Below are 27,944 nucleotides of genomic sequence, written 5' to 3'. Positions count from 1 at the left end.
CATCACCTGTTCCACGGTGCCAGAATGTGCCGAGTTTCTTTTGCAAATTTGCACCACTGCAAACGCAGTATCACACAATATCACACAATATCACACAATATTATATCACGGTTCTTTCAATTACATTGCAGCTTTGCGTTTCATACGAAGTCGGGCTTTAGGGTCTGCCCTGCAACAACAAGCAATAGGATTTGGTGCTCATTTCAATTGACAGCACTGACCCAGTCGTGGAAATTACATATTTATGTGGCTTGGATCAGTCTATTCAAAATGAAACCACCTCTGACTTTCCATAAAGTGGAACTGATTTTATTCCACCCTGGAAGAAAATTAAGATCAGATTATCATTAGTCGTCATCATTGTAATCAAGATCATCCTCTGTATGAATTTATCCCAAGTCATCAGCAGACATTATGTGGAGAGACCGGTCGGTCCCTTTAATAAGAAAGTAGAAGAAGTAGTTTCACTGTTGGCTCAAGCCCAGCAGTGGAGATTTGGGCATCACCCAACACTCATTTGGGCAAGCGGACAGCTGACTTTTTTACATAGCGAGAGTGGTTTTTCCACTCGCAACACTTCTCATTTCTGATTAACAGCCCTGAGCCAGTTTGGGAAATAACACATTCCTTTGGGAGGGGTTAGGCAATGTCACAGCACAACCACTGTTGACGTCCCATAAGGTGCTACTCGTTTACATAACGAAGGGGGATGAAGATTGTGGGTCGAGTTTGACTTGGATTTTGGCTCAACTTCCAATTGGGAGCCGTGCACTCTAACCACAGTACCACTTAGCTGGCTGTGTGCTAATGTAGTATATATACTTACACATATATTGCTCAAATGAGACAAAGATTCCCATATACCCGACCTACACTAAAGGGACAAGTGTTATCAGTGAACCTCTATTGAGACCGGCACTGCACACAAGGGGGTGGATGGGGTGTGGCCAGGATCATGCCCAACCGCCTTTGTCTTCCCAGTGCTGATGTTTAAACACTGCACCAAGTACTCATTTAAGGCAAAGTCATCTTCGCGGAGGTCCAGGTACGGTTCAGATATTCACCACCGTTGTTGGCCATGAGCGAGAATGTAACTCGTGTCGCTGGCTTCGTGGCATTGTGCTAACTATTTACGCTCTCCCCGGATTGCACACAACAGCCACCGCCAGTTCACCACGAAGCGGCGGTGACGTCACCACAGCACCTGTGCCAGGCGAGATGCACTTCGAGGCCACGTGAAGTGTCGAAGGCTCGCTCGCAAGAGGTCATTTGCACACACACACACAGATACCGCTCCATATGTGAACTATTGCATAAAAACACGTTACTGTAGATTTCATTAATAGTCTACACCAGAACCCATAGGCAGTATTCTACTGATTATCATGCTAAATAGCAGTCCACACAATTAAAAGTGTGCACGCTAAGAAGACACGCGAGTATGCCAGATGCACAGTTATATTGGCGAGCAGCTGGTCATATTAATGCGAGGCTGTTCCCTGCATCGTGGTGCAGCGATCTGCAGACGGAATATAAAATAGGGACACGACAAACCACATTCGCCACATCTCACTTTAAAATACAGCTTGGCCAAGTGTATTTTTTTTTGCAAACCAAAGGCACATACATCTCTTTGTGGCAATGGATTAAAAGCCACCCATGGTCATGGTGGAAAAAAAGAAAAGAAAAAAACATCTTACGGCTACTCCCCGCACACTAATGGTGCCCGATTTTTTTTTAGATTTCACAACACACTTCCATGTCAACATACAAAAATACACCACGACAGAAATAAACTAGAGCACCAGCAACGGCAGCCGCGGATACTCTGAACCCAGTGGAGCGTTAACATTGTACGTTATATTTCACGAAAGAATAAATGTAAACACTCGACTTCGGTGCCAAAAAAGCAGTGGAATTGTAATAACCTTACCGAAGTGCGCAGCTGATTAGTATTCCCGGGCCGGAGGATAGGCAGAGAAGACTTGGCTGCTGAGATAGTCGCTCTAAAACACACAGCCTGAGTGAGCGGAGAGCTGGTCTCTTATCCTGACGTCGTCACATAACAGCACGCCACCCCCTCCACTCAGCCAGCAGGGTGGTGTTGTGAGCGGAGGGCTCAGCTAACGGTTTGAATGTAGGCGAAACGTCTACTCTGTCCATTTCCAGGGTTGATACAACATTTGTACTGCTTTGTAGGAAGTCAACTAATTTATCCCATGATGGGTATGGTGTCTATTATGGGAACGGAAAATTTCAATCAATAGTTCAGGGCTGCCAATGGAGATGATCTGCCAATTGCCCACTAAGCATAGTGGAACCCATAATCTATTCCTGCATGACAATTCACGTTAATCCAAGAAAAAAAATTATACAATGTTTCTTAATTACTTCATTGCATGTTTATATTGTATGTTTGTGAGTGGGTGTGCCGGAAAAGGTCCTGGAAAGGATTATTCAACATCGCCTTGCGAGGCACGCTGAAGAGAGGCTTGCGGAACCCCAATGCGGTTTCAGGAAAGGGTGGTCCTGCACAGATGCCATATTTTCTGTCCGTCTGCTACAGCAGAGGTGTAGAGAATTCCAACAAGACCTACATCTCTGCTTTATTGACCTGGTCAAGGCCTATGATACCATCAGTAGGCCTGGGCTCTGGGTTGTTCTTCGTGCTTTCGGAGTCCCTGACCCTCTGCTCACGATCATTAAGGACCTTCATGATGGTGAGTGGGCCCGGGTAAAACTACGTGGCCGGGAGTCAGAGCCATTCCCTGTACACCTTGGCGTGCGACAGGGATGTCCTCTGGCTCCCACATTATTTAATATCTATTTTGTCCACATAGATTGTGAAGCCTTCAATAGCTGTACCGGGGGAATTTCCATTTGGTACAGATATAATGGGAGGCTGATCGATGCCCGGGTGCGGTCAAGGGATGGCTCCCTATTGGTCAACCACGTTATGTATGCCGATGATTTGGTAATTGCTGCTCATTCAGAGAAGAAGTTGGATACGCTGCTGCTGAAACTGGAGCTTGCCACTAAGAGGTGGGGCCTTACCATCAGCCCCACCAAAACTAAGCACCTGCCTGGGTATTTTGTACCATCGGACACTCCACTCCCACAACTCCCAATCGGTGATGGGGCAGTTGTGGAGAGAGTGGAGAGTTTCCCATACCTGGGCAGTGTGCTCATGGCCGGCTCCGGTTTAACAGCAGAGGTTTTACTCCCCAATCAGTCGAGCGGCAATATCTTTTCATTGGTTGCATAGCGCTGTGTGGAAGCTACCTGGTCTGTCGCTCCGCACGAAGCTTCAATTCTTCTCGGCCACGGTCATTCCCTCCCTTCTCTACGCTTGCGAAACGTGGACCCCCCTAATGGAGCATCTTCGCCGGTTAGAAACATTTAGGCTGGCCTGCCTACGATCCATCCTGGGTTTAACCAGGCTGGATTGTCTGAGGAGCTCACAAATCCTTGACAGATCTGGGCAAAGTCCCATTGGTGAGCACCTCCGGCAGGCAAGGCTTCGTTGGCTGGGTCATGTAGCTCGCATGCCCAATCACCGCATGCCCAAACAGCTTTTGTTCGGCCGGATCGAGGGGGCTAAACGGGCGCGGCACGGGCTAAAGAAGAGATGGAGTGACGTGGTACAGGAGGATGTGGAGCTGAGTGGACTTGCCAATGACTGGTACAAGCGGTGTCAAGATCGGCCTCTGTGGAGGAGGCTCGTGAAGGACGCTACTGGGCAGTTGGAGGCAGTCGCCCTCCAACAACAACGGAGGGCGGAGGAACGACGCTCACAACAACGAGTGGAGCGCCGGGTGGCTAAAGCACAGCAAGTTGGCACAGTAGGGGGCACAGGTGGTGCATCAGCCAGTCATCTCAGTCAGTCGACCTGTGGCATCTGGGTCTGCCCCGTGACCTCCTGCCAGCGGGCGTTCGATACTTCACGTGGCCTCAAGGTGCACATGGCCTGGCACAAGCGTCGTGGTAACGTCACCGCCACTTAGTGGCGAATGGCGGTTGTTGTTGTGCTATATTGGTGAGGAGCGGTAGTGCAGCATTTGTGGCTGCTGCGCTACGAACCCAGCGACTGGAGTTCGATTCCCGCTCACGGCCAACACCAGTGACGATTATTTGAACCGGTCCTGGGCCTCCCGTAGGTAGACTCAGCCTCAAATGAGTACCTGGTGTGGTGTGTCAACATTGCCACTAGAGACAAAGGCGGCCGGGCATGGTGCTGGCTAACTGCACTTGCCCCAACAGTCTGTTAAGGCTATGCAGGGGATCTTTATCTTTGTATCAGGAAGAGACAGCTTTTAAAGGTCAGGTCTGTTATACGCATGTGGATCATCGTCCACTCCATCAGCCCTGATATGATGGGGGTGGGTTGGGCAGTGAGTCACTCACATGTGAGCACTTTACAGAAAGCTCATTAGTCAGTAGATCTGTTTATTCCGGGAATAGGCACACGTGACGGGGTGTCAAAGCAAGGGGGGGGGGGGGGGGTTGCACTGTCACATCCCTGTCTTACTGGAGAGCCTCGTGTTAAGTGTGCTAATCAAAAAGCCAGTCAATAGCAACCTGTCAGGTGTGGCGATGTAAGCTACTAACCCAGTGACTTGGGAGTCAGGGATGGTGTGGGCACGTGAAGGGTGTGCGAGACACCAATCCGGAGGAAAACACAGTGCCACCAGAGGAGTTGAGTGAGTATATTGCTGGTTTACTTCGTGGGTGCAGATACTGGATTGTAGTCCCATGGTAAGGGTAGGTTCTCTCTGGGAACTCTAAAATCTTCCCACAAGAAAAAATATGAATCTGAGCAACTGGCTTATTTATGTATGCATGTTGAACTGTCTTTCGCACCGCACGTAGCCAAACCGTGCTAATCGACTGAACATCCCAAGCAGAAATCGACAAAGTCTTGCAACCCCGTAAGTAAACAACTCATAAAGTAAGCCCCACTTTGCTAGGAAGTCACCAACGGCTGGCCCTATGGGGAGACTCTTCCCTGCCGTGAAAATATGTAATGTTTGTGAAAGACTCGGCAGCTACTGGAAGGGATGGGCAACACCTTACACTCGTTTGAGTAAGGAGACAATTTTACTTTGGGCAATATAACTTTGATAAATCATAGTTTGCTCATAATATACACAATCACCGCTTAAATGCAAAGCGATTAATCAGACGAATCGTTATTGTAAAAATATTTGCACCAGTGATTAAATACACAATAAAATTAAGAAAAATGGGGTTCATTACTTCAAGCGCCGAAATTAATTTTCATCAGAATTAAACTGTACCGGGGAATGTTTGCTTTTCTCCTATATTCTCCATAATGAAAGTGCACATTACAGCTCTTGTATTCCTGGCCATAGGGTAGAGGTCACATGTGATGACCCATACCAGCAATTAAGGTGTGTTTAGTCGCCTCCATTCGCTTAAGTATTGATTCAATCTTTTGGTATTATTTTTAAATCACAATAATCATCAATCATATGCCAACCAAGTATTGCCCTGTGTAAAATAGACCCCAAGTTGAACCTATTCTCACACTTCCTGCCATGATGCTGACCAAATGCAGGATTTTATAAATGGGAAGCATTGCTGGTTGTTAATTCTTTAATTTCAATGTACTTCACTTGAACAAGTTAAGGACCCATTGAGATTCGTTATCGCTTTTGCAAGGATAAAGCCTGTTTGGTGCACACCTATAATCCAGGGCTTTTGAGGAATGGGATAACAGATCAATTTGACTGGTGAAACTCCCAAAACACGTTGGGCTCTTAAGTGGCCTGGAGATGACTAGTACAGCAAGTGTATTCCTGAACCCATCTGTGTGGATCAATGAGTGATATTTCCTCGTATGTGTATGGTTGGTTCTCTCTATATGCAGTACTTTCGTTTGGTCCCACATGTAAGATTATCTTTCCGTGTTGAAATGTAACTGGCCAAATATGAGTCCTCAGACTTGCCTGGCTAAATGATAGAGGAAATTTAGTTTAACCTACTGGTACAGGCAGCCCTGAACTTGTGGTAGAATGGCCACAAGCCTATGGAATAGCTACTGTTCACTTCACAGAAAGTGGTATTAATTTTATTGACCCCAATAAGGATGATGGGCCGAGTCAATCCCCATCTATGATTTGAAATGGAAATCGTATTATTGAGAGTGCTCTTGCTGAGTGAAAGGAGGCCTGATTAAAGGACATTAAATGTAATTATTGTATGTATAGCACTACATGTAGGGTGGTTTAATTATTCTTAAACAATTTAACATATGTTGTTAAAGAACACAATTGTATGACTGGCTTTGCGGGATTGAACACTCAAAAATCTGCCATAAATACTAAAATGTCTGTCCATAATGAACGGGAAGTAGCTACAACAATGCATAGACTCGTATATCTCTTAAAAGCAATCAGTTTTATCGAAGGAAAATAATGGATGTTTAATGTCCAGTCTATTGCTTGGCCAACTCCCAAGGGTAGCCAGCATGAAACACTCTGCATATGTGTTCATGGGACCGTCTCCAAGTCTTGAAATCAGATGCCACAGAAGCCAGATAATTGCAAAATACCATCAGAAAATTCCTTCAGTTGCTGCTCTAATGCCTTGTTAAGTTTAAGAGCAAGCACAATATTTTGTTATTTATCTTAAAGTATATTTAATAATTTACAATGTCTTATTACAAATTCAAATTATTGAAAACCCACGCCAAGATGCTAACATGTACACTTTACTACATCTTGCTGTATGGTCGGGCCGTTTGCTATGGGAATGCTGCCGTGCTGTAATGGTTAGAAAACTAGACTTGCAATCCAGAGGGCACTGGGTCCACTAGGCCTCGGCAAGGTAAGGTAAACGTTAAAAGGTAAAATCAACGAGCCTACCTTTACCCTACCTTTTACCTTTACCCATACAAATGACCAGATTACTGGGCAATTACTAGAGTACTACACATGAAAAAGGTTTATAACGGTAAATGCTATAGGTAGAACGCTTTATTCATATCGAATACTCTCGATGATTCCAATTTTACACGCTTTCTTTTAACTCACTCTGTCTGTTGTTGTCGTTGTATCCTCAAATCTTGTAACTCAAGTTGTATCCACTTCCCAATGTGGTATCGACTGCACACTTGGTATACTTATGGCATACTGATGACAATATTATATTCTATCATAAAAAATTGTAACATTATTTTTTACATGTTATGTTTCGGCTTGGGTCTAATTGTCCACGCTCAACTCACGTTGGCTGTAATTGGCCACAGCCCCTTACGTTACGGCAAGCTTCGGGGCCACTTCCTGGAGTCGTGGAGTTCTGCCATTACGAGTACATTTAATAAAAGCGTGTTTGAAAAAAAGTTTTTTTTTAATATTACTTATTAAATGGAGGCCATGAACTGCGCCATGGAGCTTTTAGCGGTAAACAAGGTACCGTATTTACCAGGTAATACTTTGCGCTACCTTTACCCTACCAGGTAATTCTTCCGAGCTACCTTTACCCTACCCTTTACCTTACCCCTTGGCATGTCGACACCTTTACCCTTTTACCCGGTGAAAAGGGTAAATTACCTTACCTTGCCGAGGCCTAGGGTCCACCTCACAGCACGGCAGTTAAAAAAACGAGCGTATTACAGTTAGTCAATCTGGGGTAGATGTGTGGGACTTTCCAAGATTGCTGTCCAACGTGGAAGAGTAGGCTAAATATTATCTAGATCGCCCTCCAGTAGAGGCCCTTCTGCCAGCAGTGGCTCAAGTGAGGAATTTCAGTCCTGCACCTTTACATTTAAATAGTCACATGCACTGCACTATACCATTACGATATGAACACACTTTGTAGTGTAATAATGCATGCATTTATCAATACATATGTAGTGAGTCCCACCGAGTCGCTGACGTTGTTCCTTTTATAGACAACACATTTATTTGTAACACGTAACACAAGGGGTAACTGCCCCTTCATCAGATACACCCAGCTAACTACGCTCCACAGAGGAGTTACTGCTACGAAGGGTCTCCGACCACGTGGTTGCCTCGTAGGACGAAGAGCCTCAGCCTGAGACGTAGAGCTTCCCGCTAGTAGGTGTTGAGCTTTCAGCTTGTAGGATGCAGCGACCCCGGTCCCTCCCTTATATCCCCCTACGGTCGGGGCCACTCCGCCCTTGGCCCCGCCCGCCTTCTCAAGTATTATCGTTCTCTCTGGATCCTTCTCCAGAGCTCTCCCCGGACACGTGATCACCCCCTAGTCCCCCCACCTAGGGGCCTCTCTGTGGACACTCTAGACCACGTGTCTGCGGGGTCAACCAGAGTACCATGGCCCGAGGCAACCCTGTCCTTGGGCTGACACTCTCCCGCTCCCCCTCGTGGGAGCCCGCACCACACGCTGTGCGTGGTGCCCGCGCTATCCCAGCGTTCATCAAGCCCCGCTAGGGCTGGTACTACAACCACCACGGGGTGTACGCGATGACGGTGCATCGCGTGCCCTGGCCCTCTTAGGCCAGCAACATACAGTGACATCCCTTATGTCACTACACATATGTATTCTTATACTCAAGCTATGTGCATTGAATTGTGCGTGACAATCTATTATTTGTGAATTATGCAAATGTAACTCGCATTATATGCTCATGTTACATTTTGGCAAGTGGGACATCAGAAGCTGTAGAAACTAGACATATTTTTTTTTTAAACAATACAAAGTAGGAAAAACAAGTCAAACGATTGATTTTTTTTCACTGAATCCTGACAATAGAGCAAATACATAATGTACACACACACATTTTAATTTGCATTAATTTACAGAAATATTGGAGTTCAATAGTCCCTTGTTCTTTGCTGCCTTCCAAATCCTACACAGCCAAGAGCCGTTATGGAGTAGGGGCATCATAACAACTGCCATGGGGCAATGATCTGGCACTGCAGACATGCTTGGTACAAATGTAATTAAAACACGCTTTAATGCCCCAGACAAAAAAAACCCACCACTCTGATGAAGTTACAAAAATATTGAATGACCACCACTTTGGTAAACCGCCACCACATGGACTCCCTGAACCATGTTTGGGGTTACTTGACCATAATTCTCCGTGCTGGTCAGTGTGGGATTATGAAGTAGGGGAAGGAGGGGGGGGGGTAGCAAGTTCAGATATCATTTGCAACGGATGTTCATGATCGAATAGAATCAAACCGAAGTCGCCAGGTTTGTAATGCGAGTGCACCACCACTACACTCAAAATAATCCGTACCTACCTATAAACCGCCAAGGGTATGGCAGAGTGTTATATCGGTTTGCTGTATGGGCTCGCTCGTGAGCGATATCCAATTATGAACTGCCAAGGTAACCCCAGAGTTTATATGGGGTAAGAGACCAGAGATAAACCACCGGGTCCCAAAGGCAGCGTAAAAGTAACAGTGGGCCATAATAAATATATTAACGCTTTGGTGATTATAATTCCCTTCTTGAGAACGGTGGTAGTTGCCAGAAAGTAAACCTCACCTTTAGTTACTACGTTAAATGGATATGTTTGCTTACTCCTAACTGTGCTGTTCGTATACATTTCCACAACATGCCTCTTGGTTTAGGCACTGCAGTAGGACAAACTGTGCTGTGCCAGTAATATCCAAGACACCACTGCGATTACAGAGTGAACACTGGAATGCAGCACCCTGAAGCGTATCCTTCCAAAAGTAAACCAATTAAAACCGTGCCCGTTTGTTTTGAGAAGCACTCGCTAATTATACCGAGTTGCAACATTTTCCGGGCTTGGTACGCATTAATGCAACATAATATAAACATTGGAGTTCTGTGCTCAAGAAAGCCTCACCAAGTGTCAAGAGTTAATAGCAATAATAATGCCGCTTACGTACGTATCAAGAAAACCCTCACCGAGTCTTAGCATATCTTGGGGCGCTAGTCACCCCTGAACCTTGTTGAAATAACTGCAGTCAACATGGCACAATGCTGATGAGCATTACGTGCAGTGGCATACGTCTTTCGAAAGGGTCCTGTGCTCCGAGATGTTTGGCCAAATGTGTTGATGAGCGTTCAGCATTTGGGAGAAAATTGGAGTACCCAGAAAAAGAAACTCCACGAAAGAAGGTTGGTTCTATTCAGAGCTTCACACAGGCAGAATTGAGGATCAGTTGCTCTATTTCCATGTTGTTGGCCACTTGGCAGACTTTGCAGGAAGCTTCAGCATCAGGATGTTTGTCTAATTCCTTGTTGAGTATTTGTGTGTGTGTGTGGAAGGAAACCTGTGGAATTAGAAACCCCGCCTAACATGAGGGCATGCCAAAACATATATATATATAAAAACAAAATCAGTACTATTCACCTCAAAATGTTAATTGACCATTTTTCCAACAGCAAGATGGGCTGCAGCTAAAGTATAATAATAGCAATGTTTTTTAAAAATCAAATCCCTGTGTTTTATTTATAGCTATCCTGGCAGCCACTTAAAATTAAATTAATGCATATTCAATTCCTGGCATGAAATCATGAGAACCTGCAGTGTGCCTCAACATAAGATCGATGTGCATATCACAAAATTGTTCCAGCTCTCTTATATTAACATTCTGGCGACTGTGATGCAGGGATGGGATTAATCGCAGGTAGAATGTACTTTGAATTTGAACTTTGTATTTGAAGTTTTCGTGACTGCAAGGATCCATACTCTGTTTTTTTCGTAATTTTGCTGGAGCACTCAACACTTGATGACGGTTGCTTGTGTTGCTTCCGAAACGTCGTGATTTTATTTATTTGTTTTCATTTTAATTTATTTTATATTTTTTACCTACATGACTTTACCAAAAAAACCAAAGAGTATAGAATGTACTTATCATAAACATTTTTTATATATTTACAGTCCATTCTCATAATGCGTGTTTTTGGAACGCGAATTAGATATAACCCGATGAATGCATTAGGGAACAGATTTTTTTTATAGACGCAGATGCGAGTTGGATATAACGTGATTGAGTGAACAGAACTACGTCATACGAGTAGGAATAAGCGGTTGTGCGGCTGCCTCGGCGTAGCATCACACAAGGTGGGATGCTGCTGGATGCTTCTAGAAGCTACCCACGTGCCTCAGTCTTTGTTCAGCCTGCATACGCATCTCACGTGTTATCGTGGACTGTGATTTACCCTATATTGTTAGAACACCGCGTTATTTTCCCATAACGCGGTTTACTTCAGGAACCTAACTACCGCGTTATAGGAGATAAGACTCGATAGCTTTTATATTCCTTTAATTACAGCCAGGGGAATGGTATGGTAAGGTATTGCATCTCCCACAAAACGGACGAGCAGTATGCGCCAGCGTCTGCCTGCGCCAACGAGTGTGGATGGCACCCGTCTCCGTTCGCGGTCCTGAGCCAAACAGTAGAAATTTCACAATACTATTTCAGGGGCCAGTCTTTCCATAGCGTGACCAACTTACTCCCTTCTTCCAAAGCAGGACACGTGTTATCAACGGAGGACAGATGTGTGGACCAAGTAGACACACGGCCAGGAATTGAACCAGCAACATATTGTTTGTGTAAAATATAAGCTGCCCACAGCGCCATCCGTCCATTGTAACGTAATGAGCAGTTCAGTGCTGCTGTGTTGATGAGGACAACAGAGCGAGTATACACCTGTGCTGCATTGAATTATTTTATGACTGCAAGCGAGACGCGCAGCAGCGGGCTTCACGATTCATATGTGAGATGAATACAAACTACATGCCTTTCAAAGGACCTGTATTCATAGGAGCTCTTAAATAAATTGTGGGCGCTTGTAAGAAATGATAAGCCCTGTGACAGATCACAGCAGGCACTACTCAGCGTAATTATTCAGAGAGAGAGAGAGAGAGCAGGCTTCTGTGGCTTGGCCACAGCACTAACAAGTGAGAGAGAATTCCCAAGGTCATTTTAGTTCACAGGCCGGAGAAAGGGATATTTGGAATGGATGGCCACACGATGTGAGAAGCAACGCAAGTGAAATGGATTTTTATCAAACTTATATATGGCGGCATTCAGAATTCAGGCGTGCGGCTGGATAACCGAATGTTTGGCGCGGTAGTCTCGTGTGCGGCATACTGAAAGAATTCAATGTTTGTTTTGAAATCCCACCCCAGTCTACAACCTTAAAGAGGGGAAAAAATGAATGGTGGTTATATGACTGCCACAGGAACATGGAATTCCCACCACTGGCTGAAAGCCACTGAGAGAAATTAACACTGCCCCATGCTCACTTGAGAGGATACTATTAGGGACATTCACATCGTCAGGAAAATGCCAGAACCCTCTCTGTTTTAGCGATTTGTCCGATTTTTGTTTCGAGAGCTATGATCAACGTTTTGCCAAAAATCAGCTGAAAATGAACAACTGCAGTACTTACACGTGATTGTGATCCATTGAACTTCATATTTAAATGCTGGAATAAGTAGCCAGATTGTAAGTGCGTTGTGAGCTGTGGTGCATAAAATGTTTATTCACAGATCATTAACCATTGCATGCGCCATGGGTTCATCAATAAATGCTCAATACACTTGCATCATCCCTATGCAATCAGGAATACATGACAGTCTTAGGACTCTAAACAAACATTATTCAGCACAGCTTTGCAATACTAATGCACATGCAAAAAATTCTGCTTTGTATTTTGCTGAGCATTCAATGTCCTGGAACAGGAGGTGCAACATAAGAAGGCATTGCTTCGTGAAGGAGTTTTGACATCACTTGTGATATACAGCACAAGGGATTAATTAAAAGCCTCGCGACTGATTAAAAAAACAAGCCAAGGCTCTCATAAGCAGCTCATATAAAAGTGTGAAAATTGCAGTTAATTTACAAGCATAAGGTTTTGAATGCGTTTCAACACTCGCATTCAATATAATGCCACCTAATATCCCACATATATTCGGAGCTTTACCCTATTCCGTTAAAGGTTATGTACTTATACATGACATCACTACTTATATGTAACACCACTACTTCTAAAGTAACATCACTGGGTTTACATTACGAATTAGGAGAAATAACTCAACTCGAGATTGCATATGTGAATTCACAAGAGATGAGTAACTCACTACTTTACTTGCCAAAGTGGATCCGCGCATTGATTCATTGTGGTTTACACAATCATTGTACGGTGCTGGAGCTGTCTGCGAAGGTAAAGGTGCAGCCCTGCAATTTCTTGATGATATCACTGCCTCCAGAAGCATCTCCCCATTGAGGTAGTTCGAGAATTCCCTTTGAGAGGGTATCTACCCAACTCTTCCACACTGGCCAAACGTCTTTGGAGAGGTGGGAGTACACACACTTTACCCACCCCATGCAATCGACTAACTCATTACACACAAAGCGGTTGCCACAAATGAACTACAATAACCATGCTGATCTCGTCAAGGAGCATAAACCATCACGCAAACTCCAGTCATCCTTGCAGCGGATTTTGGCTGGTCACTGAACAAAAGCGGTTACCACATCACGCGCTTTCAGAAGTGCTTCTGCGGCAGTCTGGAGCGCTCTTCCTTCCGATATTAGGAAGCCACTGGAGCTATGTCCTTTTAAATCATCGAGATTGAAAACTAATTTCTTTAGAACTGCTTTTTGTGTTAAGTTTGTTCTCATTCCCCGCACCTCATTAGCACGGTTGGTTACGTACGGTGTGATAGAAGTTCAACATACATACACTTATTCATACTGCAGGGTTGACAGAGCCTGTGGGGGCGGTATAGAAGATACCCAACAATTGTGTCATTGTCCGGGCCGGGAGATGGATCCAGAAACCTCTGGATTGTAAGACCAGTTTACAAATCATCACTCCACTGCGGCAGCATCCCTGAGCTGTCTGTAATTGGATTTAATTCATCACACGTAGTTAAGTTTTATTCACGAGGGCCTTCATTGTGTTGACATGAAGAAAATTAGGGATGTACACCTGTTATCCTGTTTATGGTTTGGATAGAATTTTCTGGAAGGACAAAATACAATTTTATCCAAGTACACTTTCCAAACAACCTTTAAATCGCATACATTGTGCCGATCCAAACAAAACGTTAAATGGACCATATGGCTGTGATGCAGTCATTTTTAGTCTGCTGATGGTCGGCGATGCGGCAATCGACTCATCTCGACGAGCTGCACACGATGCACCACTACGGTGCGTACCGCGAGCGTTCAGGGTTTCAGCGCAATCGTCCTCGCTGCGTTTCGGACATCACGGAGTAGCACTGATTTTGAATTGATTGGTACCCCAGTCGCAGAGTTAAGTACACCCCTGGAAAAAAAGTGTCCCAGAAATAAAATATTCAATTTCTTCGGCCATTTTGTATTATTTGGTACCCCGGGGAACTGCCAAAAGGATCAAATGGAAACCCAGTAACGCACACCCCCCCTTTTCATCATTACAGGTCTGTGCTTTCTGGTTGGTTGTTAATGCAATGCTACATTTATGGTAATCTGGTCTGGTGCTATTGTGGTTGGAGCGACTGGACAAATGTGAGCATTGCGTGTTCGAATCCTGGTCAGGGGTAAAATCAGCCTATGAAGAAACTATCCCATGCATAGAATTTGTACTTTCTAATTGTCACATTCCACGTTTCTGTACCATTCTTGTTCGGTTGTAATGTGCACTGATGCCTGCTTTATTGAGGGTGATATTGGCACATGAAATGCATGTGTGTATGTATGTGAACTTCTTTCACACCGTACGGAGCCAACTGTGTTAATCGGAGGTGCAGGGAGGGGGAAGGACAAAAACAAACACAAAAAGCAATTCTAAAAAAATTCGTGTTCCGTCTATATTTAAAAGTGCATAACTTCCTAATTAAAAAATGCGCCAGTAGCTTCCTAATAAAAATAATAATCAAGATTGATTGATTCTATAGGAATGTATCATATCTATCACTGGTTCGGGGCTGTCAACAGAGATGGGTGCCACCCCATTGCTTATTTCAGCAGGGAGAACACTCCGACTTGACCTTTTTAATATTGCGATGTTTACTGCCCGAGTGGGTGGCAACGCATCGCTTAGCTGTAGCAGATTGTTCAGGGCTTCTCAGTTTGAATCCTACTTCACATTGTTTATGGACACAAAGAAAAGACTGGATTAACTGTTGGACCAAGTGCTCTTTAAGGACTATCTATGAAGGCCAGCATGAGTGGTGGGGCCTACAGCACTATTCCAGGCTTCTTTTGGCGCATGAGTACAATGCTGATGTAAATGAACTGTATATGAGACCCAACTTATTTTCGGACGATTTATTTTAGGGGAGCCACAGTGCCAAGATGTTCACTTTCTCCTCTGGTATACACAGGAGGTCGTGGGTTCGATCCCGAACCTAATGCCTGTGCATTTGGAGTTTGCACGTTTTCCTCGTCGTCATGTGGATTTTTCTCCGGGTCCTCCGGTTTTTCCCTCCACATGTCGAAACGTGGGTTTAGAGTATTTGGTTGCTGTGAATTTACACATGTTAAGCCACTTCGTTGAGATATAATTTATGATCAAATCACTTCTGAATAGAGCGAAATAGCTCAGTGGACATTGCCTGGTAAAATTTAAATAGTTTAAATGGTTTAAACTATAGGTGTTCTTTCTCAGATTCTGACACCACTTAGCATGGCACGCGCACACACGCACACACGCGTGCATGGGCATAAACGACTTCCAGATGCGTAAATGAAACATCGCCTCTACTTTTGGTTGTTCACCACATCGGTCTTCGCCCCCACAACCACGCACTACAGCTCACAGTAGAACTCTCCACAGCGCGACTCACGACCCCCTTACCCAACCAAGGGCCAGGACCATCACTGCCATGCGTCGATTCTCTGTGGCAGCCCCCCCCATTTGGAACACTGCACCTCCGATTAGCAAGGTTGGCTACGTATGGTGCGAAAGAAGTTCAACATACATACGTCCCCCTTCACATTTACAGCATTAAATCTACACCGACTTTTAAGAGATGCTTAGAGGCCCCACATGTTTTTAAAAGGCCCCACCTTTTCCGCCTAGCTTTTGAGTGACACTAAGCTTGGCTCTACACCTCAAAAGTCAAGATTATATACATATGAACTAATGTGCGCGTTTGTGGTCACACACCACACATGCAATCAGTGGACAGCTTTTTATATAATTACATATTGTTAGATGATTTCATCTTTCCCTGGTGCACCGTGTTATAGCCTAAGAAAAGGCGATCTAAAATAATAAAAGTTTATGCTAGTTTCCAAAAAACACAGGATGAGATGGTACTATCCTTTGTGGAAACAAAGTAAGTTAATGCAGCAATCTCATTACGCGATACATTCAAAACAATAATCCGATTTATTTTAGAAGTACTTTCTTCACATTAATGTATATTGGACTGCTTCAAGATATACTGTATTGGATTGTAGGAGTGGTGACAACTGTGGTAAGTGCACTGCATTATCAATCTGTCGACCCTTAATTCGATTCCCGGCAACGGCGAACATCCGTGGAGAATGACCTCTGACTTGGGTCCTGGCCCTAAACCCCTTCAACCATCCCCGCACTGACCAGCATGGCGAAGTATGGCCTAACAACCTCCACGACCAATTAGGTACAGCATAGGGAGGCCTTCATCCAGCGGTTGATTAAGAAACGGCCGTAAACTATAATAAGTGAACATTAGAAAAGAACTACGCTGCACATGCAGGGTGATTGTAGACTTTGTTTCATGATCTAGAGCACTGGATGTGAATTGGATATTTCTTTTCTATTAATTAACCGAAGATGTTGACACTCATTATCTTCCTCTAAATTGTCTTTATAAACAGTATACATATACAAATCATTAAAGTAATCAACCTGCACATTCTAGATAAGAGCAATTTGATAACACACTCAAAACTGAGCAATGATAGGGGATTGCCAATAGTAGCCATTTGAAATTCGGATTACAGTCATTAGTTACTTTTAACATCTTACTTCCTTACACCGACTGCAGTTAGGTTGGCATGAGCACTTTTACATAACTTGAAGGTACTGCGTTGGCTTACACCGCTAATCAAATTGTTGCAGAATTCATCACAGGCAGCCTGTGCTGTCACTGGGAGGGAGCACTTAATATGAAACACACACTTTGAAAATGGAACGCTCAGCAGATCATTGCAGAGAGCCACCCCTCGTTGCATAATGAACACCCCGGCTGCGATGGCGTGCCAATCGGGATGGAGATGAAAAGAATTATCACAGCAGCTCATTGCCAAATCCCGTCTTCCTTCATTAAGTGCCGTCACTGCACCTGACATCAACTGTCAAACTCTACGTACATACTTTAATCTGCAATAGTTAGTATAGGCAGAGAACTCCGTTTACCTCGGAATTAAATTCGTTTGGGTCGTCTGACATAGAGGAAATTTAAGTTTAGTGAATTTTACCGCACAAGCAAAGATAATACGCGTTCCAACCCGTATATTATTTACAATCCTCATATTTTATATCAGTGTGATTTCCAATTTAAATAATTTCGTTCACATTTGCATCAGATAAAACTTGCTGTCGCTAATTGTCAAAAGCCACGTCATCAGGACACAAGTGAGTGAAGCAATCCAGCGGGCGGTGATAAAAAAAATCACCATAAATAACCTGGCAACTGCCCAGTCAAAGATATGCCTTATTTACAATGCTTATTTTATAACCATCAAAAAAAGGGCTAAAAGTACATTTCCAAGTCTGTTCCGTATTAATGCAAGATGCATATACTGGCTTTAGTGGGGTTCAACATGGAATAAATAGATGTTACATTCTCCTTGATGCCAATAATGCAACACATGTGGGATAGTCAATGAGGTAAAAGTGTCTCTGCTTCCAAAAAAGTATCAGAGAATGAAATTCTCCATGGAAGCTCTTGAACCAGTGGTGGAAATTCAAACATTCTTTCCACATGGAAGAGGCATCATTTGACTTCCCATAAATGAAATGCTCATTTGCACAATGAAGCCGAAGTAAAATTTGCTTCAAAATGACCAATGAGGTGGAAGTCACTGGTGGATAGAAGCCAGTGATGGACATTCCACATTTTGACGACAAGGCCAGACTCTCTAGAGGACAACTGCTGAAACTCCAAGAGTGGCAATCGTTATTTTTTTTCTGAAAAAAAATGGATTGTTAAATGAAATTGCGACACTAAATATTGCGATTTGTGCAGACTTACCCATTCTTTCAAATACTTATGATGGATACGGACTTCCTTGCAAACTCATAAATCAAAGCCAGGTGTGGTTGCACACCCGTAATCCAGACTTTCGGGGGCAAGAAGGTCGGTAGATCTTAAAAAAATATCAAGTTCGAAAAACCCAGTGTTTCATAGATGACCAAGAGATGGTAGTGTTAAGTGTTATACTCCTAATATGAATGGGTTTTGTCCGGGTGCTCCGGTTTCCTCCGCTATGCCCAAGATTAGTTAATGATTTCAATTTGCTAAGCATCTCAATGCAGTACCCTCCTGAAAAAAAGTCTGAAGACTTAGTGAGGCTTTGCTGGATATGACGGACCTAGGCTGAAATCGAGTGCTCTCGAATGAGAATTAGTTTCTGAAATAGCGTACACACATGCATAAGGATCAGGTGGCAACCATGACTTCGGTGGCCTTACTCATTAAGCATCCATCTCCGCTTCCTTAACCCCTTAATCAGACATAAGGGCAAGGTAGGTGGAGCCGCATGAAGCTTCTCTTTGCAATTCAACACCAGCTGCTAAGATAATGCCCTCCCAAATGCAGATCAATATCTGCCCAAAATCAATTAACGGTCTTTTGGGTGTGCGGCCTTTGTCATGTTCTCAGACGCGTCATTCAATCACTAAAATTAAGGATGGGCACTATATGATGGCACTGTAAATGCCTGGAACATGGTTCATATATTTTAAAAGGTATCCAAAAAAAGGTGGGGCTTTGCAGAGCAGTTTCTTCCACCAAATATTGGTAGCCGAGAGCTTAAGACCACAGCGCTACCCGGCAGAAAGTAAAACAACAACAACGCTGTGTGGGAAACGAAAGTGCAAAATTTTGAAAAATATTTTAACAATTACCAAGCTGTTCTCTAATGCCACAGGACCACACCCACGCAAGGAATTACGTGATAAATAAATAATGGGCGCCTGCACGGATTTGTTCAGGCCAACATTTTTCAACGATTTGCCAACCGAAATGTTGGACGTTTCTACCAAACACGCACATTCTTCGAGACATCCATGCTTAAAAGGCATCAAAACAGATGCATATGAAAGAGCGCCTTTGTTTTATACGATAATCTCCTGCTTTGGTTTACTGGGCCTACAGGCGCACATGTGCACACACAGACACTTGCACGCACATCCTCCGTTGCCACATAGACTACCGAGGCAAGTGGCTGTCAGTGAGCACCTATTGAGACCATTAAGCATCCATGATGGGGTGGTGAAAACCAAGCACACCTGGCCTCCTTGTTCTCCATACAGGTGATTTTCGCATGAAGCATCAGTTACTTTGTTAAGGCCGAGTCAACATAGAAAAGGTACAGAACAGGTAGAAATGCCTTTATAGTGATTAGGCATTGAACTTGGGTATTGTGTGGAATATTGACAGCAGCGCCAGTGGATTTCATTCACCACGAAGTGGAGGTGACTTTATTGCAATATTTGTGCCAGGCTAGGTGCACTTTCAGGTTATATGGAAAGGAGACGAAGACCGGCCTGCAGGATATCACAGGACATTCACAGGTGTTAAGAATTAAGACCCGGGAGCTGGACAGGTGGTGGGGGAGGCAAAGCACAAGACAAAGATGCCCACGTAGCCTTCACAGGTAATTGAGGAAAGTGCTGTAGACACGGCTATAAAAAAAGGCTGTGTCTGGTGTAGGCCAATCAGTTTCAAAGACTGCATATATTATCAGCGCAAGTACGTTTGCATGTATTGCCACAAGTACGTGTGGGTAACGCAGACTTCATGCTTTGCGATAGGTATCTAGTTGATGTTTGAACATCTTGACACCTGTTTTATTGTCAGAAAGGGAAAAGCCTATTCTTATTTTTTCTTATCATTTTTGACACTGGCAAAAAAAGTCCCATAGATATAACCATTTTCAAATTCTGAAAATGAAAATAATACATTAAACCTGAACCAACCAGTATATCCCTCTCGAAGTAGAGTAACGGTCATCTGATTTCACGTTGTAAATGAAGTAATAATGCAGAATCTAATTATAGTAGCACATTACTGCCCAACGCTAAACCACTTGTCTGGGTGTATGGATTGGCAATGCTTGTTAGTGCGTGTGATACTGCCGCTGCAGTGTGCAAGGGGTTATCAGTTTGAACCCACCTCGCATTAACGCTGCAAAATTATCATAAAGCAAATCGTCCCCTACACTAGAATCTGCACAGTCACATTAGGGTTGCCGAAATAATTTTATTGCATTGCCATTAACCGACTGGCAAAATAAAAAACGGCCACCGGTTTGCTGAACGCATAAAAATGTCTAGAAACGAATGAGTTTTAATCTTTTTTTCCACTTAGAAACAAAAGGAAAGCACAGTGGAGTTGCAATCCAGGCGGTGGCCAATCGATTCCATCTCTCGGGATGCCAAAAATGGGATTAAGTTGCTTAAATCTCCACCCCTCCCCACCTCTGTCCACCCAGCAGTATAAATAAGTTCACCACAGTCGATTGGCTGTCCGCGTGTGGTGGGGTGAAGTGTCGAACCAAATACCCTCGAGAGCTCCGTCTAGTGGAGGTCCTTCTGCTCGTGATATGAGTAACCCCTAGTTTGAATGGAAGTTTGCTTTCAAATTACTCTCAAAGAGCTTGTCGAATAATTCTAAGGAGTGGGTCACGTAGTTCCAAATTTCTAAATTTGATAAGTTCTCACGACAACGATACAAAATCATTGAAGCCAAATCTCCCGAGCAAATGATGATGACACGTAGGCTTTCATGACCAATATTATTCATAATAAAGATTTTTGGGCGAGATCGCGTAAGTATAAATGTGTCGTAAACCCTCCACCACCCGACACTGCCAGTAAGGTTTGTCAGTCACGTAAACAATGCGCCAATTAGTTACTACTTCAGCCCACCCATGTGTTGGAGAGTAAATCCACAACGTTTACAATTTGAGTAGAACGAATCTTGACATAAAGCTTTCGTGACGGCTGAGAATTCATATGTTTGGGTCTTTCGGTAAAGTCACGTAGATAGGTTCCAAAAAAATAACTTAAATTACCAAAAACTACGACGTTTCAATCGCAACACAAGCAATCGTCATCAGGAGTAGGAAGTTTCAGGGGTAATTACATCAACCAGCATCATCTGGCGATTTTCCAGAATAGTGAAGCAATCCACCTGCTTCAGGTCTTAAATAGAGCAGCAGCAGAACAATGTCATCACCAAACCCATCAGGTGCAGAGATCAGAGGTGGAGCACGGGGGGTTATTGTAATTATATAATAGATTATTAATCAGTTAATTAGCATGTGTTTCCTCTATATGGAATTGTAGTGGTAAGATGTATTTACTATTATGAGCCAAGAATGTCTGTGTGTCCCGCGCGTGACGTCACTCCACGGCGGCCAGCCCCCCTCATTAATAATCATGAAGAGGTGACGTCTTCCAAATGGACACCCCCCCCCTCCATTCATACTAATTAGCGGCTGACGTCACTCCACATGGGGGGGGGGGGGCGAGGCGCTCCTCCCCCCTCCACAGCATCAACTCACAACCCTCACGACAAAGGCAGAACCCTGACGTCACGAGATCTCCGTAACGCTGTTGAGACATCGAAGTAAAAAGGACGTCATGATGAACAAGGGATTATAACTTTCAAATGAAATATATCTGTGTCACCGCGCCCTTTCAAATTGCACACGAATTGATGCAATTAATAATCACGTCGCGGTCTGCTTTTCGCTTGTAAGTTTCAGATTTACTGAAATACACAAGGCCTTGGACGGGCAAAAAGCGAGTTACTTTATAATACGCTTCCAGGCCGCACCAGGCTTGTAGCTGTCAGAGTGATTTGTATTTCTCTCAATTTCAATGGATTCTCGATTTAGTCTGGGCAAGTATTAATTGTTTGGCGCGTTGTTTACGTGACACACCTTAGTGGCAGTGTCGAGTGGTGGAGGGCTACGACACATTCATATTTACACAATGTAACCCAAAAACCTTTATTATGAAAAAATTACGATGAATTTTCACGTGATTAAGTGAAGGGTATTGAACAGAACTCATTCACAAGTCTCAAATTCCACAATTTTTGTGCTGTTGATAAAATGTCTCTTGCTGTTGGGATGTGACAGTCTCCAAAGGCTTAGCCCACATATGCGGAATAGCTTTTTAAAAACGAGTTCGAGTTGAGCAAGTATGGATTTGCGTTTATCGTTGGGGCAGATTTTGCTTTACTCCCATGCAGAGCTTACAGTAATGCAAATTTGCATTAAACCAATTAAAATCCGCCATGCATTAAAAAGCAGACCATTTTGTTGGGGAAGGCTCACTCAATATCATTTCCCCGACGGAGCCATTTCAAATGTGTAGAGCAGCCACTCTCCCCCCGCCTGGACCTGTTTCGGCTGGAGCAGGGCACGTTAATGAGCGCGCCACGTTCTTCCTTTCACGTTCTTCCTCTCACGTTCTTCCTCTCACAAAATCAAAATGGATTCTGTGAGAGCAGCAGCAGCAGTAAAGAAACACAATAAAAACTAGGCGTGTGGTGGTGGTTCATGGGGAACGGTGGCGCAGCAGTTAGCGCAATTCACTACGAACCTGGCTACCCGAGTTCGATTCCCGCACACGGCCAACACCAGTGACGAATATTTGAACCGGTCCTGGGCCTCCCCTAGGTAGACTCAGCCTCAAATGAGTACCTGGTTTGGTGTGTAAACATCACCACTGGGGAGACAAAGGCGGTCGGGCGTGGTGTTGGCCCCCCACTCCCTCGTAATACCTTGCCAACCTTCATAGGTGCTCAATAACAGCTTTTGCCCCTACAGTCTGTTACGGCTATAGGGGCGATCTTTGTATTTGTCCATGGGGAGCGGGTGCGTAGTACGCCGTGCAGCATGCTGCGCTACGAACCTGGTGACCCGAGTTAAATGCCCGCTCACGATGTACCTGGTGTGTTGTATAAACATCGCCACTGGGGAGGCAAATGATGCCGGGCGTGGTGCTGACCACCCACCCCTTTGAGTGCCTCACCTTCATAAGTGCTCGCTTCCAGTACTTGAGGCTATACAGGGGATATTTGTCTTTGTGGTAATTCATTACGCTCATGATGGCCATGTTGGGGGGGGGGGCACTAAACGAGCACAACTGACATCATGGACACAGATATTAACCTATTACTGCCTTGTAGCACTGCGACCGATCACTACCAAAAAATAAAACTATGAGATTGGTGTTACAATTTATTTCATGAAGCCCATACGTGAGATCTTAAAATGTCAAAAATGTATTAGATTACATGCATGTGGCTTATTAATCTTCCCAGAGAATTAAGAAGTGATGTCTAGTGATGAGCAAGAGATGCCTATGAAGTTCCTCCAGAATAAATCCGTGGTGCCATCTTTCACAGCCGTTCAATGACACAATATGATATTCTGTTGAACGAGAGTGTTCATTAAGCACATCTTTACTTCTTGACTCAAGAGAAAAACTGGGATATTATTGGCGATCACATTAAAATTATATTACCAGGTAAAAACATGTTTTGGCTTTCAAGCAGCCTGTGTTTGGCCGAACATATACAGTAATTTAAAACCATGTTTGGCAAGATGTCTACACTGGAAAACATTGTTTACCTTCTGTTATATAAGAACAGGACTTATCAGTGGAACAAGCGAACACTAGTTGAATAATTGTACCAGTACAGCTGCCTGAGCAGTTGTATTTGTATGTAGGGTGGGGTGTGAATTGCTTAAAAATGCCCGTCAAAATGCAGTGCAGGAAATACATTGTATATAATGAATAATGTAGAAATGTGGCATAGTGCTATACATGTAAGTATTGTATTGTATATTAAGGACATTTTGCTGTGTGTTCTGTTTTTAAACCCATTGCTCAAATAATAAATGGGGGAGTCCTCTCCACTGGCAGTCTTGAGCCGATGGTGTAAATCTCCCATTGTCATGAAAGGCAAAATGCATTCAAATTACCGCAGTGATGTGGCGTAGATACAAATTACTGATTACATTCATGATTGCATTTTATTGGGAGGAGGAGGTTAAGGCCTTGGGTACCACTGGCCCAACCCGAAAACGACTCCAAACTCTACTACACCTTAACACATAACCAATGACTCCTTAACTCAACACGAAAACCGAAAGAGCGGAGTTCCTTTCTATTTAAATGAACCGAAACACAAAGGAAGGGCTGCGAGTAATCTGGTATACAAGGTCTGCAACAGTTGTGGCAGGCAAGTTACAGAAGTAATTTCTTTGTTTAATGCCTACTGATGGGAGGAGAGTTCCCTTTGGACAAGAAGATATTTGGACCAAATAATACGTTTTTGTTTTGTCTATAAAACCCCGTCATTGCAAAATTATTATTCTAAACACCTCCAGATGTTTTTACTTGTGTTGGTAAGTTGCTTATTTTTCACGTGTAAATTATACTCATTTTAAATCTATTTCTAGGTCGGTGTTTTTTTATGTAATCCTACAAGTTCTTTCTTGTTCTTGGGTGAACGTAACCTTGCAAGGTGCTTTGAGATGGCAACTACCATGAGGCCACGATGTAATATAACGTTGCATTGAATTAATGTTTGTATCCATTTACAAAAAACACAATTCTCGATACTATCCACACACTGTGCACACACCCAAATACAGAGAACTCCTCTTATCCACGGTGATATGGGGGCCCAATTGTGCGGATTCTGTTATTTGCGGGGGTATCCACGATTTTACTCCTCTTATCCACAGGATAACCCCGCGAATAATAACATGAATTTGCCACGTTACTCTCATTCGCAAAAAAAAGATTGTGGACAATAGGAATGATGATGTAACATCCATACCCGCGGATGACTCAACGGACAATCGTATTAATTTTCCACGTGATTCCTCTTGTCTGTGAAATAATTGTGAGTATTAGGAAGCACCTTCTCTATGTATTATGGGTAATACTTGAGATAAATAGGGACGTTGATTATAGGGATTTTTTCAGACCCGACAGCAGTTAGGGATAATAGGAGTTGCAGACAAGAGGAGTTCATTATAGATGCACTATACTGTATACATAAACCTTTACTCGATCAGCAAATCGTAGGACGTGATATATTTACGTGGGGCATAACATCAAGTAATAAAGTGCATACATTATACAATGATTCGGCACAATAAAATTACCATATTTTTCTCTGGGAAAAAATAACCGAATTTAGAAATGATGTAAGGGCCGACGAGTGGATTACCAGCACTTTCCACTAAAAGGCATCACATTGCAGTCAAGCGTGTTTGTTTTTTCTGCCCCTGAAAATCTGACGCATGAATCATTTCCTGGCTCACAACTGAAAATAAATAATTTGGAAAGTAGAGAAAATGCACAAGGTTCCTAAGTGTAACCTCAAAAACAATACCCGTGTGGTATTCGTTTCCTTGGCAGCTGGATACGGCACAGAGTTCGGTTTATTTTCCATTATTCGCAAAAAAACTCACACGCCATGACGGATGTATAGAGGTATGTAGTGCGTATGTAGTATGTAGTGTACTATATGTAGGGGTCGAGTGGTGGTGTAGCGGTTCGATTCTCGCTCACGGCCAACACCAGTGAAGAGTATCTGAACCGGTGTGTAAACATCAGCACTGATGACACAAAGGCGGTCGGGATATGTGGTCGTTGGCCACGCCACCCCCTTGTTTGCCGTTTCGGCCCCCTTCATAGGTGCTCGCTAACAGCACTTGCCCCAACAGTCTGTTTCAGGCCATAGGGAGATCTTTGTATGTAGCCAACGATTTATTATGTACCTGAACATATCCACTGTATGTATAACCAGCAGAGGCAAGAATATATCGTTAGCAAGAGAGACCTGAGATTTTAAACCATCGCGCAGAAGTAAATGCAGTCAGTGCAACAACACAGTACACAGATATAGTGCAGCACACACGAAATCATGTTTTATTCATCTAAATCTAATATTCTGCGGTACGGTAATTGCGCTATATCATTAGCCATGATCAATCCACTGCTGGATGAAGGTCTCCCAAGCCACTGCCACCTCTCACCATCCTGCAAAGTAATACTGGAAACCACTTAGCACCTGAACATGAACCCATGTCATTCTTGAATCTCCTCCAGTGCTCGTCCTCTCGGATGCATTCTAATTGCACAGACTGTACTGTAAGTAGTACGGTATATTACATCAGACAGGGCACTGCGGTTAAAAGCAACCCAGTCACAATCGAAGGTTGCTAATTAAACACCTTATCCCTGTTCAGCCCAGCCCATCATCCTTCCAAGGATGGTAAAATGAACACCGCTTTTGTGGGAGGTCAATAGTGGTTGTTCTAAGGAAAGGCGGACCTTTGCCATGGGAATGTGGAATTTCCACAACTGGCTTAGGACCACCAATGGAGATGAGTAATGCCAAATTGCTCATACTAGCATACAAATATAACTTTAATTAGATTTTACGTGAAAATACTACTGTACTATGGAGAGACTGGCTCCTGCAAATTCTACCACGACCCTATCAGAGGATGAGCATCGAATTCTAGTTGGAACAAAAGTAGAGTTATTTTCTTTCATGATTAAGTACAGCTCTGCTGTTTAAAAAATATATATATACCTTTAATTTTTGAAAAGGTTTCACACTAATAATTTAAATATAGTTGCTGTTTAGTGACGCTCAATATTAAAATAGTTTGTTTTTAATCTACAGTACACGCAGTACATTTTCTCACAGCGGTACAAATGCAACAAGAAACTAAAAAGAAGGCCCTTGTACATAAATCACATTTTTTTGTAAATCGGTAAACAATGTGAAATGAATGCACTATTAGCTAAAACCAAAAATAGACAATGCACAACAAAGAACAATACACATTCTAGAGTAAATACACAACCAAACTATATACGTGGATACACGGTGAGTGAGTGAACATCCCAAGGCTATGCAAATCCACTGTCATCATCCACAGCGGACATCACAAGCCGGCGTGCGTGCAATAAATACATCATCACACCGCGGGGGCTCCACGATTCATTCGGAATACACAACCAACAGCATCCCAATCTCTACGCGTTAGCATCACGAAACCCGCGTCTACTGCATGCGAACAGCTGGGGCATTGTCCAAGGGGTGTGTGACTGTGTGTATGTGGTTTGTTAGTGTTTGCTGCGCTGTGGATGGAGAATGCGTGCTAGGTGCTGCGTGCAGGAGAGAAGCGCACGGGCAGCAACGTACCGAGAGGGATGTCAGCCAGTGCTGATGTCGGGCGGGTCCAAGCTCTGAGCTCAGGGGTTTAATAAAGCCGCGTGGACCATGTGACTTAGCCCAGCCCCACAGAACAACGCACAGCACACAAAGACACGCGCACACGTCATCATCATCATCCTACTCCTCTTCCTCCTCCCTCCGCCAGGCTGCACGCACCCAATGCTATACCGCAAAAACCTCCCACCCATTACCACCAAGCATCCTCCGCTCGGAACTCATCTCCTGCATTCTGGATTTGAAGCTTTCGTGACTGCAAGGATTCATACTCTTAGGTTTTTTGGGGGTAAAGTCACGTAGGTAAATATCTCTCTTTCGTCTCCTGCACTTTCGATCTCTCAGGCACCCCCTCCCCCACTCCTCCGGCAGTATTCCATACAAATGCAAGGCCCCCTCCTCCCTCTCCATCGCCTTTTAACAGCCTCACGGGATGAGCATTAGAGTGCTATCTTATTGGTTCTTTCGGTAAAGTCACGTAGAAGGGAAATAATAAAAATTTTACAATAAAATTATCACGACG

The 27,944-nt window shown here is 43.8% G+C and overlaps 1 protein-coding gene across 4 annotated transcripts in view; it reads right to left on the bottom strand.

Moving 5' to 3' along the window:
- LOC133349521 (contactin-2-like) overlaps positions 1 to 27,497 on the bottom strand; it is a 125,779-nt gene extending 98,282 nt beyond the window's left edge. For 3 of the 4 annotated variants that reach the window (XM_061563049.1, XM_061563053.1, XM_061563054.1), the window contains exon 1: positions 27,395 to 27,497. The gene's annotated coding sequence lies outside the window, so the exon portion shown is untranslated. Of the gene's footprint in view, positions 1 to 1,933; positions 2,043 to 27,394 lie in introns of those variants that run through there. The other variant, XM_061563050.1, reaches the window with a different exon arrangement.
- Positions 27,498 to 27,944: the final 447 nt, after the last annotated feature.

Source organism: Lethenteron reissneri, chromosome 30 (genome assembly GCF_015708825.2).
Source record: "Lethenteron reissneri isolate LAM-NWPU_2019-01 chromosome 30, ASM1570882v1, whole genome shotgun sequence".
Classification (NCBI taxonomy): domain Eukaryota; kingdom Metazoa; phylum Chordata; class Hyperoartia; order Petromyzontiformes; family Petromyzontidae; genus Lethenteron; species Lethenteron reissneri.
The sequence above is the reverse complement of the archived record's forward strand: the minus strand, read 5'-3'. Positions and strand labels throughout refer to the sequence as shown.